The sequence below is a fragment of the Rhinolophus sinicus genome, chromosome 1 (genome assembly GCF_057876585.1).
Source record: "Rhinolophus sinicus isolate RSI-liver-muscle chromosome 1, RSI-T2T, whole genome shotgun sequence".
Classification (NCBI taxonomy): domain Eukaryota; kingdom Metazoa; phylum Chordata; class Mammalia; order Chiroptera; family Rhinolophidae; genus Rhinolophus; species Rhinolophus sinicus.
The window spans coordinates 129,445,827-129,462,256 of record NC_142501.1 but is presented as its reverse complement, the minus strand read 5'-3'; the positions used below and the strand labels follow the sequence as shown (position 1 = coordinate 129,462,256).

At 44.2% G+C, this 16,430-nt stretch overlaps 1 protein-coding gene across 7 annotated transcripts in view; it reads right to left on the bottom strand.

The window, feature by feature from the left end:
* SVIL (supervillin) overlaps nt 1-16,195 on the bottom strand; it is a 222,385-nt gene extending 206,190 nt beyond the window's left edge. Inside the window, exons 1-2 of one of the 7 annotated variants that reach the window (XM_074324730.2) lie at nt 15,761-16,157; nt 14,943-15,031 (exon numbers count right to left, since the gene is read on the bottom strand). The gene's annotated coding sequence lies outside the window, so the exon portion shown is untranslated. The other 6 variants (XM_074324731.2, XM_074324735.2, XM_074324729.2 and 3 more) reach the window with 6 other exon arrangements.
* Nucleotides 16,196-16,430: the final 235 nt, after the last annotated feature.

Sequence of the window (16,430 nt, the reverse complement as noted above, 5' to 3'; positions counted from 1 at the left end):
ATCAGCACTCTTGCAAAATAAAAACCGTTTAAAAAAGTCCTTTTAAGCAGAAGGAAAACGATATCAGGCAGAAATATGGATATACACAAAGGAATGAAGAGACGAAAAATGTAATCACCTAAGTAAATATATGATCTACTCTTTAAAAAAGAAGTGACTTCTAAAACAAAAATAATAAAAATCCATGTGGACTTAATTACATACATATAAAGTAAAATGTATGACAAAATAATACAAAGGCCAAAGTGAAAGTATACTATTATAAGGTTCTTATATTACATATAAAGTGGTATAACATCACCTAAGGGTAGACTGTGATTAGTTAAAGATGTATACTGTAAACCCTAAAGCAACCACCAAAATATCTAAACAAAGATATGTAGTTAATAACTAATCAAAGGAGCGGCAGCTGGATGGCTCAGTTGGTTAGAGCATGAACTCTGAACAACACAGTCGACGGTTTAATTCCCACATGGGCCAGTGAGCTGCACCCTCCACATCTAGATTGAAGACAATGAGCTGCTGCTGAGATGCTGGAGGGGAGGCCAGATGGCTCAGTTGGTTAGAGCACAAGCTCTCAACAACAAGGTTGCTGATTCAATTCCCACACGGATGGGGGCCTGTGCCCGCTGCAACTAAAGATTGAAAATGGTGACTCGACTTGGAGCTGAGCTGCGCCCTCCACAACTAAATTGAAGGACAATGACTTGGAGCTGATGGGCCCTGGAAAACACACTATTCCCCAATATAATTTATAAAACAAAATAAATAACTAATCAAAGGAGAGAGAATGAAATCATAAAAAATACTCAAATCATACAAAAGAAGGCAGAAAACAGGAAAGCAAAATAAAGCACAGGATAAATAGAAAATAAACAACTGGATGATAGACTTCAAACTAACCATATCAATAGTTACATTAAATGTAAATGTTCTAAATACCTCTGATTAAAAGACAAAGTTTACCATATTGGAAAAATAAAAGCAAGATCCAATTATACACTGTGTACAAGAAATGCACATTAACATAAAGACACAAAAGCAATTATGGAAAAAGATATACCATACTAACACAAATCCAAAGAAAGCTAAAGTGACTTTATTAATATGAGACAAAGGAGATTTTAGAGCAAAGTGAGATTTTAGAGCAAAGAACAAAGTGTCCAATTCATCAAGAGAACAGAACAATCTTAAACATCTATTCATCTTAACAACCAAGCTTCCAAATACAGGAAGCAAAAACTGATAGAACTGCAAGGAGAAAGACAATTCACAAGAATATTCACATATTCCAATAGTGCTGTCTCGATATATTAAATACAAGTAGAACAAGTAGACAGAAAGATCAGTAAGTATATAAAATTTTGCACAAGGTCCTCAGGTGCATTACGATGCACAGTAAATTTTGAGAAGCACCGCTCTACATTATTTATAATGGTAGAGAGTTTATATTCAGATCACCTTCTGGCAATTTTTTCTTTTCGCTTCTTACTGGTACCATCACAACTGGCTTCCAGGCTAACAAGGAATTAGAGGAAAAGGTATTTTCAGGAAAGTTAATTATAAAAAAATAAATCACAGAATTTAGAAATGGTAGGGTTGAAAGACTCTGCACTTATTCATTTTAAAGACCTGGGAATAACACCAGCCCCACCATTTAGGTTTATACTCCTTGATACTTAAGGTACTCATCTGTGGGACTATGCTAAGAACTATTATCGGGTAATGTGTAGACATGCCTCGCATATAGCCTAACACAGAATGAATGCTCAATAGACATGAGTTCCTTTGCTACCAGCATTGAGTCAATGTGAACACTCCTGGTGCAGAGATTAGCTTTCCAGCACATCTGTTTGAATAACCCCAGTAAGGATGGGGAAGTCAATAACTTCAACAACAAAGTATGTTGGTATCTCCAGTTTGATCACTGAAAATCCTGAGACTCTATTCAACTCAGCCAATTCTTTCCTTCTAACCATCAATGAAGAGCTTTACTTCACTTATGGTAGTAATTCATATTCTTCTAATAACTGTTGCCTTATACGTCATAATGGGTTAACAGAAAGAAAGAAATTGGACAGTTTTACAACAATGTTTTAAATTGTGATATATCATAAATAACCATAACTATTTTAAGTTTTTAAAAATCCCATTGGAAAATCTCTATCACTTGTTACTGACTCGGTGAAATCAAGAGTGGGAAAAACAGGCTAGGGGTCAGAAGACATGCTTTTCAGGCCAGACCTTGCTATCTGTTTCCTTTGTGATCTTGCACAGAAAATTTTTCTTTGGAACCTCGTAAGCCTTAATTTCCTCACTTATAAAAGAAAGATAAAACAAGCCCTCTTAATCCTATAAAGTGTACAAAGAATTTAAATGAGATGCATGTGAAATCACAAAACATATTTAAATATAAGGTATTATTTTGAATGATAATGGTCTTGGTTCCTCCTATTAAAATAGAAAATCAAGAGGGGGATCTGTTCAATATCAAGCCACTAATTTTCTCCTTTTTAGATTTGTGCACTCAATATTATGTAAGCAACCAGGGGTTTGTAAAATTCAAAATTTTCCCAAATTACTACTGAAAAGATTTCTCTGAAAGTATTAAAGTAGTGTAGTAACAAGAGATAGTCTCAGTAACTTATCCAAGGCTATATCAGAATGGCCTAGAAGTTAAGAAATGTGGCTAAACACTGGCCCAAAATTTCCCTAAAATCCCTGCTAGAAAGTTAAGAAAACAATGGCAACATTATACCTCAATAAAGCTGTTTAAAAGAAAGGAAGGAAGGAAGGAAAGGAAGGAAAGGAAGGAAAGGAAGGAAAGGAAGGAAAGGAAGGAAAGGAAGGAAGGAAGGAAGGAAGGAAGGAAGGAAGGAAGGAAGGAAAGAAAGAAAGAAAGAAAGAAAGAAAGAAAGAAAGAAAGAAAGAAAGAAAGAAAGAAAGAAAGAAAAAGAAAGAAAGAAAGAAAGAAAGAAAGAAAGAAAGAAAGAAAGAAAGAAAAGAAAAGAAAGAAAAGGAAACAGTGGTGGTGGACTTTGGAGGATACACACATTAGAACAAACAAAACTGTGTTTTCACTGAGTTGGACACAGATCTGGGATAATCAATGTCTAGCAAAAAAGCAGTTAAATGCTTAAATCCTATCCTCCAAGTCCATGTGGACTTAAGGTCACTGAAAACTCCAACCCAATTTGATAGTTTTGTTCTTAAAGTTCTATTACATTACCACCTAGCTGCACTTCTGGAATTCCCTATTACAAATGTGAAAATGCCGAGCAGAGTGCCCTGAAAATAAATGTGCTCAAAAACTGTTTACAGGGGCCGGCCCAGTGGCTCAGGCGGTTAGAGCTCTGTGCTCCTAACTCTGAAGGCTGACGGTTCGATTCCCACATGGGCCAGTGGGCTCTCAACCACAAGGTTGCCAGTTAAATTCCTCAAGTCCCGCAAGGGATGGTGGGCTCTGCCCCCTGCAACTAAGATTGAACACGGCACCTTGAGCTGAGCTGCCTCCCGGATGGCTCAGTTGTTGGTTGGAGCGCGGGCTCTCAACCACAAGGTTGCCAGTTCAATTCCTCGAGTCCCACAAGGGATGATGGGCAGCGCCCCCTGCAACTAAAATTGAACATGGCACCTTGAGCTGAGCTGCCGCTGAGCTCCCGGATGGCTCAGTTGGTTGGAGTGTGTCCTCTCAACCACAGAGGTTGCCGGTTCGACTCCCGCAAGGGATGGTGGGCTGTGCCCCCTGCAACTAGCAATGGCAACTGGACCTGGAGCTGAGCTGCGCCCTCCACAACTAAGACTTAAAGAACAACTTGAAGCTGAACAGAACCCTCCGCAACTAAGACTGAAAGGACAACAACTTGACTTGGAGAAAAGTCCTGAAAGTGCACACTGTTCCCCAATAAAGTCCTGTTCCCCTTCCCCAATTAAAAAAAAAAAAAAAAATAGACTATCCTCTTTAAAAAAAAAAAAAATGTTTACAAACTTGAATAAGCATCTCTTAAACTTAAATGATGATTTTTCATGATGAGTCATTTTCATAGTACTTTAACTGAAACTTCTAGTATTCACTGCTAGGAAGGCATTACTCTTAGAAAGAGCTGCTTGTCCTATCTAACTATGAATGAGACTTCAGGTAATGATAATGATGATACCAGGAAAAGCATCTTGAAAGAGAAAAATTCTCTCACACTCTGAAATCTTTTCATCTTTTAAATTGTTTCCACTCTCCTATCTATCCTGAAACTAAAAAAAAATATTCAATCTGCAGGCAATCTCATATTTACTACACTTGGTGATGACAGCTAATTTGGTAAGCCTAAATATAATAGAGGCAATTCTTTCACAGCTTATTAACTCTCCCCAGTTGTCCCTAGAATCAAAAACAATGGAAAAGCTATTTGGGAAACATAAGATGAAACAGAAAAGCCATTCTGGGGTAACTATCAGCAATCCATGTGAATTTGGCAACCAGAGAGGATAAAAAGCTTGGAGAAGAAAAAGGTTTGGGTGATGATTATGCAAACACAGCACTTAACTTTTTAAAGCCAACTTCTAGCTGAAATGGGAAGTGCTGGCGAAGAAAATGTATATTGGAACCATGGTTCCATGGTTGTGGGGCAAAAGAAACATGAGTGGGTTTATAAATGTTAGTAGTTCTACAACCAGATGGAGGATATTACTGTTTGAACCTAGAAGCAGTATCTGTGCTCAAAATGAAAGTGAGTTTTCTACAAGTTTGCAGTTTCTTCTAAGTCTTTTTTTTTTTTTTTTTTAAAGAAGCCTAGGCATTAGAGATGGAACTAATTTGTTCATGGAAAAAAATAAAGTGCTTTCACTGCCTGCTGTGATTAACTTGTGTTTTCTTCCAACACTGTGAGAACCAAGTATAGGAAAAACTACCACTCAATGAAAGCTTTTAGTTTTTTGAAAAAGTGATGAGGAAGTCTTTTTTAAAACACACAGATGTTGGGTTTACATAAATAATCAACCAAAACATTTTTCTGCCATACAATTTTGTTGTCAAGCATGTACTGTTTTTCTTTTTCCTGGAAACTCAATGTCAGAGGTATATAATGATTGTTTTTCAACAGATAATTGGGCAAATCTGAGGTCAAAATTATATATATAAAATTAAGTAGGATATATACATATATATATATGTATATATCCTACTTAATTTTATGTATATATTTTATGTATAATTTTATATATATATATATCCTACTTAAAAATCTTATACCAAATTCATTTTTAGAAATGGGATGGAAATGGTCTAACCTTACTTGAAGTAAGCTCTCTCTAAACTTGAGCTCCTGGCCTATCAAATTTTCCAGGAATGTAGGTTCTTCACCTTATTCTTAGCAATTTTGGACTTGAAATTCAATGGACTGAAAAATACAGTCTTTAAAAAAAAATATGTATATATATATATATATATATATATATATATATATATATGTTTACTTCCAAATTTTCTACCATAAAATGTCCTCATTATGGCACACAGAGATACAGGTCTTTCTACTTGCACCGCTAGCAAGAGGTACCTCTAACAGAACATATAGACACAGCCCTAACATAGCACCTGCTTCACAAAGTTTCTTCCTGAGCCCCCAAGTGATTCATCGTAAAGGCCACCCATTTATCCTCACTGGCTCCCTCGGGAAGAAGGTAAGATTGTGCTTCACTTTCAAGCCTCTCCTTTCCTTCAAAGGTGGTAGGTTTCCTCCTACCTGCCTGGACGGTATTCTTACAATCACACCTGGGTTTTATCAGAAATGCTGACTCGCCATCCTTAAAAGGCAGAAAAGGGGAGATAAGAGAAGGTCGCCTACACGGTGCTGGATGTGAAGACGAGACTTAGCGCCCGTATAAGGCACTTGGATCTGCTTCTGCTTAATGAAGAAGTTACTCTTCCCTGCAGCGGGCCTGAAGGAAAACCACCTTCCTCACTCAAACACAGCTGAGAACAGCAAGACAGAACCAGAGGCTGTTGGCTACAATGTGCAGTCACAAGAAAAGTGACAGAGAGCTGTGGGGTACAGTCCCTCCTGGGTGACAATGATCCTGGCAGCCAGTTTCTGCAAAGCTTGGCAGAGGGAAAAGATAAGTCTCTTTAGAAACACGGTTGGCAAAACACTGACTATAAAGAATCCTATGAGAAAATGTGTAATTACAGACTCAGAGTCACTATTTAGACTAGACCCCCACGGTATAGTTGACCCTGAACAAAATGGGTTTGAACTGCATGAGTCCACGCATACATGAATTTTTTTCAATAAATATACAGTCGGCCCTTTATATCCCCGGGTTTCACGTTCACGATTCAACAAACTGCGGTTGGAAAAACAGTATTTTCAATTCATGGTTGGGAATTGGGTGTGTGGAGGGCAGTGTGTATGCATTGTTCTATGCCATTTTATATAAGGGACTTAAGCATCCAAAGATTTTGGTATCTGAGGGGGTCTTGGAACCAATCCCTTGTGGATACAGAAGAACAACCAGGGAGTGAAAAGTAGCACGTGGATTTGACTACACAGTACCCCAAGCCTGCATTGTTCAAGGGTCAACTGTATTTCCTCTATATGACAGTGGACACAGTCTAGATCCCCACTGTACACAAAATGGCTCTCCAGCTTCCTTGTTCCTTCATTACATACAGTGATGGAGATGGACAGAGCAGGAAAGATAAACCTAGGAAGATGCTGATTCATCCTCTCATTGACGGCATAAGGTTCATGACTTCGGATCTGAACTCAAACGAGACTGTACAACTGATTACCTTACCTCATTTGAGATACTTAACCTATCAAGGCTTCTGCTTCTACGATTGTGCTGATTAAAAGAGGCACAGCATGCCAAGCCCTCAACACGGGGCCTGGCGTACGTTACAGTCAATCCCCGGTGCTGCTCTCAGCAGCAGCAACCCTCCCCCCATCACATCCCCTGTCGCCATTAGTCCCGGAAGCTGCTTCCATCGTGACACGTAGGAGGGTGTCATACCCTCCTATGCTTTTGTGGTTACAAATGTCTCCCAGTTGTAAGCTCCGTGTGACCGGATTAACTCTATATTCTCAACACTAAGCAAGCACACAAACGCACATGCACACCATGTAGTTAAAAAAATGCTTGCTGAACAAATGAGTGAGTGAACAGTTTGTGTGATGACTGTCTCGTCTTGTTTCTATATAATTTCAACTTAAAAAACCTTTCTCCAAACGTTGTTATAGATGGACAATTGGACTAAGTTAACTGAACTTGATGACCACATCAAGATCCTGCAGAAACTCCAGTTAAAGAACGTTGCTGAAACAAAGATTCCTTGGTTTGGAGGAGTTACAGTCTATATTAACATGAGCTCCTATCCCAGGGCTCTATACAGACTCCCGTATCTACTAGGGCAAGACAACTGGGCTCTCTGCTCAGCTGGGCGTTCTGGGATGTTCAAGAACTACACTCCATTTTGGCACAGGTAAGCATCCTTTCACTTGTTTCAGAACTTAAAATAAAAAATAAAAAAGGAGAGCACGATGAAATGTAAATTAAGTAGTCAGCACCAAAAGAATCATTCAGAAAAAGAGTAATCTCCATGCACTGATGAAGTACCAGGTGGGAGGGTGCGGGAGCTCATGGCAAACACGGTCTCACCAGCCACGGATGCCATCCCTGCAGCTCTGGCTAACAGCCAACGCTGCTCCATTACTGACCCCTCCATTCCTGCTCCTTCGTGCTCATAGCTTTGGAAAGAAAAATGAAGATTCCTAAATCAATGATCTCATCAGACCTGCCCTCCAATAGATCTTCATGGACATAAGATCCCTGCTAGGAAATACCCCGGATGAGCCCCTGGAACAAAGGCCCCAGCAAAAAGTTAACACAACCAACCGTTCATGACCTATACATAAGCCAGCCTGGCCACAAAGCACAAGCTGCTTTCCAAGATCTTTCAGAAATACAACTTAGAAAAAAAAATAAAAAGGAAGCAAACATTAATTCTGCTCTGTGTATGTACAATTTCCATTTGCAATGGGAAGGTTATCCAAAAACAAACTCATGTTTCAGTTACTTTCCGGGTACTGCCACATGAAAGGAGAGCCAAAGTAAATTCCAAATCCTTTTCCCCAAAGTTCAGGCCCTTCAAATGCCCTGACCCAACCAGTTTCAAAACTGGTGTTTCCAAGCTTCAATTTCAAAGAACCATTTTTTAAAAGCAAAGTTTCCTCTAAATAAAAACTGTGATAAAGTATTAGTGTCATTATTATACCCGATGCAGGTGACAGCCAAACAGGACTGGCTCGGGACCAAGGCAGAAAAAGTGACTGCAAATTGTTGAGAAGAACAAATAAGAAAGAAAGAATCTATGTCCTAAGAAGCGTTGTCAAAAAAGGGGAGGAAGGATTGTATATGTGAAAGTTGCTAAGAGAATAAATCTTAAATATTCTTATCACAAGAAAAAAGATTTTGTAACTATGTATGGTGATGGATGTTAACTAGACTTATTGTGGTGATCATTTAGCAATATATACAAAGAGCAAATTATGTTGTATGCCTGAAACTAACAATGTTATATGCCAATTACAGCTCTATAAAAGAATTAAGAGGGTTAAAATAGTGCTGGTGGGGGGGTGCGAGGGGGAGGAAGGAAGAGAGGAAAAAAGGGCAGGCAGCCCTGGACAGAAACAAGGACATCTGCTGGAAACCCAGGGAAAGGGAAAGTATAGACAAAAAGAGTCAGCGTGTACAGAGGAGCCCAAATGGGGCAGCCTGATCAGCTAGAGAAAAAGCTGACAGAAGTAATCAGAAAGGACAGCAAGGGGGGAAACCTACTGCGTGTCAAAGAGTGAACTGTGGGGAAAGCAATTAAACACCAATGACAGATGGAGATAAGGGCATCTGAGGCAAAGTGTCTGCAAGACATTTGAAACCGAGGATTGCCAGGAGGTAGCTGGGCAAGCAGCAACAGACCAAGAGCAGGAGGGGCAGTGTGTCAGACAGAAAACAAAGGGTCCTAGAATGAGGAGAAAGCTGCCCCAGTTAGGGGGCAGGGGGGCGGGCTTTTAGTGTGTGTGTGGGTAACAGGGCAGTGGGTGCACGGGAGACACTAGAGAAGACCTGAGCACAGGAGGGCCCTCCGTGCTGCATCCCCAAAGCTTATCACCTTCCTCCTCCTACAGGTAGATGGCTGCTCTTTCTAACCTCTCAGGAGCACGATGCTAAAGGGACAACATAGTCACCATTACCAAAGGATGCTGGCTCTTGTCCAACAGTCCCCCTTGTGGGAGAGTCAAGATTAGCTAACTCTGACCATCCATCTATACCTGACATCCATCAAGACTTGGGTAGCACTCCAAAGCATTAATCAGGAATAAACACTTTGATGCAATAAACGTGAGGTCATCTTCTGAAAGGAGCTGGGCAGGTTGAGGAAGGATAATGGGTCCCGTAGCCATTGTTGGGCCTCTGTGTGTGTGTGTGTGGGGGTGGGGTGACAGGAAGGAGGGATCCATGTTAGAAAGCTGACAGCTACACATGAGAGCCAAGACTTAAAAACATAACCTGATCAGTGAACAGGTAAACTGTGCAGAGAAGTGTAATAAGGAAAAGACTTCTCTCAAGGAAGGAACCCAGTGAAAACCACTGTAGTTGGGCACATACGATGAAGCCTCAGGAAGGAGGTGATTCACCCTCAAGCTTTGTGTAAATTGATCCTTCCAAGACTTGGCCTGTGAGATTGTTGAATTTGGAATCAGGAGATTTTTATTCTAATCCTAGCCCAGGGAAGGATCTCAATTGCCCAGCCTCAGTTTCCTCTTCTGCAAAACAAAGCACCCAGGCCATCAGCCCTGGGAACCCAATCGAGTTCTTGAGAGTCTCAAACGAAAATATCAGTATAACCAACTGAGCTGAAACATTGTGAAAACATAATATTACTGTGCAAAAGGAATGAAGTAGAAGATGCGTGAATGTATAAATGGAGCCCAGAAGGGATTAAAGGGTTTAAAATTGTGGGTCTAACTCAGCAACTGTGAGTAGTAAGTAGCTAGGGGATCCGAAGCAACGGCAGTTTCCAGTACAAGAGCCCCTAAGAATTCGCTGAGATTCAGAGTCAGAGGATTTTAGACATGTCCAAGTGATTATGGTTTATTTTACAACTTCTTCTAGAACAAAGGGATTGAAGTTGACTGAATCCCAATAAAGGGTTGTGATTTATGCTGTAACTTCTAGAGGGCATTTATTCATCTCCACTCACACTAAGTAGGAGGGCAAAATGTGTTCAAGTGCTGGGCAGGAGTTGGGGAACAGGGAGGCTGAGGTAGAGACAGGGTCTCCATAAAAACAACAAGGCCTTCTCTTATTAGTACCTGTACTCAGATTCAATAAACCACATAGTGCCCCTTGTACCTTCCTGTACCCAGACTCTCCTCAATTTTGATTGGCATGTCAACTTGGTACTCTGGCATTATTTGAGCTGACATGATTACAACACCAACATGATTACAAAAAAAAAAAATAGTGCCTGATAGGTACTTTCACAAAAGATGCTGCCTCTCGGACAGCCCTCATATGGTATTCATTTATGTCTATTGTTTCTAAAATGTGAGTCCATCTGGGCCAAAGCCCTTACTCATCATTATAGGGTCTTCAGTCCTGCCGCACTGTAAACACTCAACAGGAGATTTGCTGAATTAAACCGAGAGCCAAATCACCTTGGGTAAGTGAAAACTTGGAAACTTACGCTTTCTCACAGATAAGATAAGGGGGTGTGGGCGAAGTACCTCCCAGCTCTCACAAATGCAAAATAACCTAATCTTCTGAAAACAAAAAAGCACAGTCTGGACACTCATTGTAACTTTTATATATCTCATGCAATAGAAAAATGTTTATAATTAAACCTATTCATATGGCAATTCTTTAAAAAACACTTAATTTCAATATTAGACACACTCCTTTGTTAGGGAATGAAATACAAAAGCTGCCTAGGTTTTAAGTATGGAAAAACTATATACCCTGGTTATCCTCAAAAAATGTACTCGGAAAAAAAAATGTTAATTCTGAGATTTCCTATTAAACCCTCTCCCCTGGCAGACTGTATCTGGAATAACATTGACATAACAGAAACAAATAAGACTATTCACAATGGCTGCAGTTTAACAAAAGCGTCTAGATTTTTACCTTCCTTGGTTACTGCACAAAAGCAGCAAATGTAAGTACAGTTGCTCCAGCAGCTGGCAAATTCTCTCCCATATGCGAAGAAGTTGTGGAACAGCTGGGGAATGCAAGATGCTTTTGAACAAGCTGCTATGTGATCCAAAATAAGGCTGTTAGTCTTCCCTACAATGGAAGCGACAGCCCAGCACAGGTCTGGCGCATGGCCTGCAGCTGCTTCTTTCTTCCCAGTCGGGAGAGCAACAAGTGGCTACAAATGGCGAGAGATGCACAAAAGCAGCAACCTGGCTCCTAACCCTTTGCATGCATGCTGTCACTTGGCTACACACGCAGCTCATTTTTCAGTGCAGGGACAAAGCTGCATTTCATATCCAAAGGTAAAACCTATATAAACCTTTAAACAGCAATCTCTTCCTATATTCCAGTGCTACATATGTACTTCTTGGTGACAACTTTCACAGTTGGGTGGTGGTCAAGGACATGATAAGGTTTCCAGTGCTTTAGCCCCTTATTGTTTAAAAGATAAATGCAAAAAAAAACAAAATCAAGAACGACAAAGTAGCAGTGGAAGAGGTGTTTCAAAAACAGCTTGATATATAAGAAACTATTTCTCCTCTTGTATTTGCTACATGAAAAAACTTTTCTGTAACATGTCAAATAGCTATACTGGTTGTTCACTAGTTCTTCAGCTTAACTGAACATAACTGTGTGTCTTTGTATCATCCCCAAAAGTTAGTTTAGCAATTTTCAGACAATACATAGTTTACCACATTTGAGCAAATGCTTTTGAAATCTTATCTCAAATGCTACTCTTTCATCTATCAATTTGGTGGCTCACCTTTAAGCAGACTCCAGAAAATACTCTATTTTCCAAGGAGACAGTCCCTCTTGCCAAGATTGGGCCAGCACAATTTTTACAGAAGCAGGTATTTTTCATTAATGTTATAAATGGCTAGTGAATGAGCAAAGAGACTACTTGCTTCCTTTTCCCCAGTTTGCTTGGTTTTAAGTTTTCTTGTGTTTTTTTTCCCTTAAGTCCTGCCTGTCATCTTGGCCATTAGCATATTGGCTTCGAATGTAAAGGAAAGAGACGAATGGAGGGCTGGCCACAAAATGACACAGCGGTAAAACTCGGAGGAAAGCCCTCCAGTTCAGGAGTCCCTTGTAAATTCCTTAGGCAACTAGACAAAGTTTTCCATCACTGCCAACCACCACCTCCCCCCGACACACACACACACACACACACACACACACACACACACACACACCCCAACACCAGTTGATGACAAGAAAGAAGAATCACTGACTGTACATCGCGCATTAACTAAGAAGAACAGGGAGTTCGAAACAACTGCCAACATTTTACCTTTTTTGGCTGAGGGAAGGGAGGAAAAGGATTCTGTTCTTAAACACCATAGTTATTAGTTAACATGTGTTGAGCAGTTATAATACATTGTGGTAGGCTCTGTGCTACTAAGTACCTTATATGGAGTATTGACTTTAACTCTCAAACCTGGAGGTGTTATGTTATCCGTGTCTTAGAAGAGGAAAGTGAAGCTCAGAGAGGCTGAGCAACTTGCCCAACATGACAGAGCTATAAATGGTGCAGGCGGCATTTGTAGCTGGCCATTCTGACTTCAGAGGCTTGTCTTTAATCATCATGCCTCGCTGTCTCCACGACTGGCACTACACTAGGACATTCTGAGTCACTGGCTGTCATTCCAGACTTTCAAACAACATCTTTAAGGCAGTCCGTCTTAAGTAGATGCAGGACAATAACAATGTTCCCTATTATAAACTTGATTTGAGCTCAACAATACATAAAAGTGTGTGGATGTTCTTTCTTAGGTGCCTAAAAGGAATTTTACAATTTTAACTTTCCAAGGCAGACTTCACTTAATTTTAAGCACACATTCAGCAGGTGACAAAGTCACATAGCTTAAACAGGGTAGGAACTACAGCTCCTTGCTTCAGGGAAGATAAAAGAGCTCCATGCTTGTAGAGTTCCTGCCCCCAGGCCTACCTACCAATGGAGACACCACATAAAGCAAAGGACAGCTGTTTCTGAGTGGTCAGATAATTCTCAGGGTTTATGGTTGTCTTCATACACCCTAAGATTTGAACTAAGATTGGTGTAGTTGAGGTGTTGTCTCTAAGAAAAGCGAGCAATCTGCAGAAAGTCAATCTACCCTTAATGCCTAATGTGATCAAACCAAAACTGGGGTTACAGCATATACCCTGATTCTTCAATCAGCAATTCATTAAAAGAAAAAAACACAAAACTTCAGTAACAGCCTTTGCAAAGACACTGGGATAAGCAAACAGTACTCTGGAGGACAGACTCTGGGACCTGTAAACCTCTTTAAGCCTCAGTTTCCTCATCTGTAACATACAAAGAACCGCTATGGAGGAGGCTGTGAGGTTTAAAACATAAAGGTGAAAATCCTACCCCAGTGTGTATGTACGTTTCGCTCTATTAGGCTCTTCAGAAAAACCAGTTCCTGCACTTTCCCTACTACAGAAGAGAGTGGCGGCAGATAAGAATACAAGTGAATTCTATCCATTGATTACTGAGGGATAAGGTTTCACACCTGAGCAGAGGGCCCTGGGTTTCCCTTCAGTAGCACTTCCTCCTCTGCGTCTAGCTCAGGGGAACGTCTGGCGCTGGGTGGAGATGCTGCCACTGCCATTTCAGTGACAGTACTTGTGTATGTGCTGGGGTTTGTATAAAGTTACCCGGGAAAACAAGGAGCTCTCTTAATTTCCCCTGCTGTCCTCTCCCCTTCTGGGGAACCTCCAATGGCGATGAACTGTCAGACTTCACCAGAGCTGTGATGCCTGCGCCAGAAGCGCTTAACCCCGCACCTGACCCAGATTGTGGCCTGGACTGGAGCCTCCGGGCCGTTAACTCACAGTAACGCAATTACCGCCTTATGGAGCTCGGCTCAGGGTGCCGGGGGCTGCTGGCGGTCACCGGGGACGACACCCCGCCCTTCCCAGAGCCCACACGAGTCCAGAATCTGCAGGGAGAGGCGTGGACGGCTGGCCCGCTGGGCGAGGGGAGCGGGGAGTTCAAAGCCGCGAGGGCCCCGCGTGAGGGGCGACCCTGGGACCCAAAGGAGCGGCGCGGGGGCCACCGCAGCCCTCTCCACTAGCCCGGAAAAGAAACAGGCGGTGTCGCAGTTCCGAATACACGCGTGCCCCTCCCCGGGCCGCTCTCTTCCCCGCCCCTACTCCTCGCGTAACGGGCCGTGGGCTAACTTCCCGAAACTTGGCAGAGGGAAATCCTGACCCCGTAGGCACCTCAGGGCGGCGCGCGCCCGGGCGAGCAAGGGACGGAAGTGGGTGGGAGCAGTGGCCGCGCAGAGCCTTTGTTACCGATCGGGGACCCCGCGGGCCGCCAGAAGCACCCAGTCGCCGGGTCCCGGGAATCGGCCGACCCCTCCCTGCCTGCCGCCCTCGGCAGGACCGCCCAGAGCCAGAGTAAAATTGACCCCACCTCCGGTCCCAAAGAAGGAAGCGCAGCCTCGTGTCTTAGTGTCGCCGGCCTTGGCCCTACGCTGTGTTCCCTGCCCCTTGACCACCGCGCGGAGGGACGTTCCTCACCTTCCCGAGCTTTCCCCAGACCTCGGGGCGGGGGCAGAATCGTCGCTTCCCGCCTACAGCAGCTCGCCAGCCCTAACTTGTCAACAGCACCACCACCACTCCCTACCTCCTTTCTCAGAGCGAGGATCGGTCCCCGTCTCCGGGTGATTTACCGTGCTCCTTACCTGGAGTCTCGCACCAGTCCCCTCCCTTGGCCGGCCGGCTCAGCGATCAGGCGCTGGCGCCCTCTGCCGGGCCACCAGGCGGGAGCACCCTGGGGACACAGCGAGGAGCAGGGCCGAGGGTCAGGAACAAGGAGCCCAGCCGAGCGCAAGAATCCCCGCGCCTCCCACCGTGGGTCACCCTTTCCCCAAATAGGGGTCAGAGCGCTGGGACCCTCCTGGGATGTTATGCCCCAACCGGGGCCAGACCCCGGGCAAAGAGGACCAGAGCTGTCCCCGCGCCCGGGGCACCCACACGCGCCGTGAGTCGCCCCGCTGGTGGGCCAGCTGGTCCAGACCTGCCTCCAGGATGTGTCCCGAGGAAACCGTGATGACTTTAAATCATACGTAGGTCCTGATTTAAAATACTGCAAAGGCAGTTGTGCTGTGTGCAAACAAAGTTTGTGTCCTGTATCTCAGTAGCCCTCTTCTCTCTCAATTAAAGGCACCGAGGAAAGGGCGGTAGCCTGGCACATTTCCCCTCCCTTCCCCGCCCCCCACCCGGGGCCCTAGGACTAGAAAGGGGCTTGGATCGAGGTCCAGGTGCAGCGCAGCGCCTGCACCTCTTGGGTCTCGGTCGAGCCGAAGGTCTGGCTTGGGGCTGTAGAACTCGCTTTTTCTCCAGAGTAAACACACTACCATCAGTTTACCCTACCGCCCGCCCCCAGGTTCTAAGTGAAACTCTGGAGAGAACCAGACGGGGGTGAGGTGGAGGAGAAAACCTACGCCGCCTGTCACTGACCGCATCCACACTCTCACCCCAACTTCGCGACACCACTCACCTACTCCGCGCGCCTCTGCAGAGCCGAGGCCAAGTAAGCCGCCCTCGCTCACCTGCCAGGCGGGCCGCGCGCACAAAGTTCCCCGAGGAGACCGAGGTAGTAGCTACGCCGCGGTGCAGGGCCGGGGGCGCACACTGGCTCGGGACCTCGGCGGTGACACAATCCCCGCACTAGCCGACTCTCACCAAGGGGCCCTGGCGAGTCTGCCCGGCCTCAGTTGTCACAGCTGCGGAGCAGAGCAAGTTGCAAGGCTGATCCCGGCGGACCCGGCGCCTACTTCCCAGCCTGCGGGAGCACGAGTCTCCGCTCCGCGGACAGAGCCGGGTATTAATTGTAGGGCCCCCGGGTGTCCGCCGCCGGGCGCTCTGAGTGGCTCGGACCGCAAGCCAGACCCGCGGGGCCGGCACCACCCACCTCTCAGCGCGCACCCGCGCGCACGCGCCGGGCGGCTTCGGCTCCGGCTCGCGGCTCCGGGCTCCCGGCTCTCACCCGCTGAAACTCGCAGCTGCCTAGAGGCTGGAGAGTGCCGCTCACTTTAGAGACCCTGAGCGGGCGCGCTGCGTTTCCAGCCGCTGGTTCTAGAGATAAAACCTTCCAATGTGTGCGAACTTTGCAGTCGTTCGCGCTCTGGACCAGTTGTCAAGGAGATCACTCACAACCATGAAAAAGT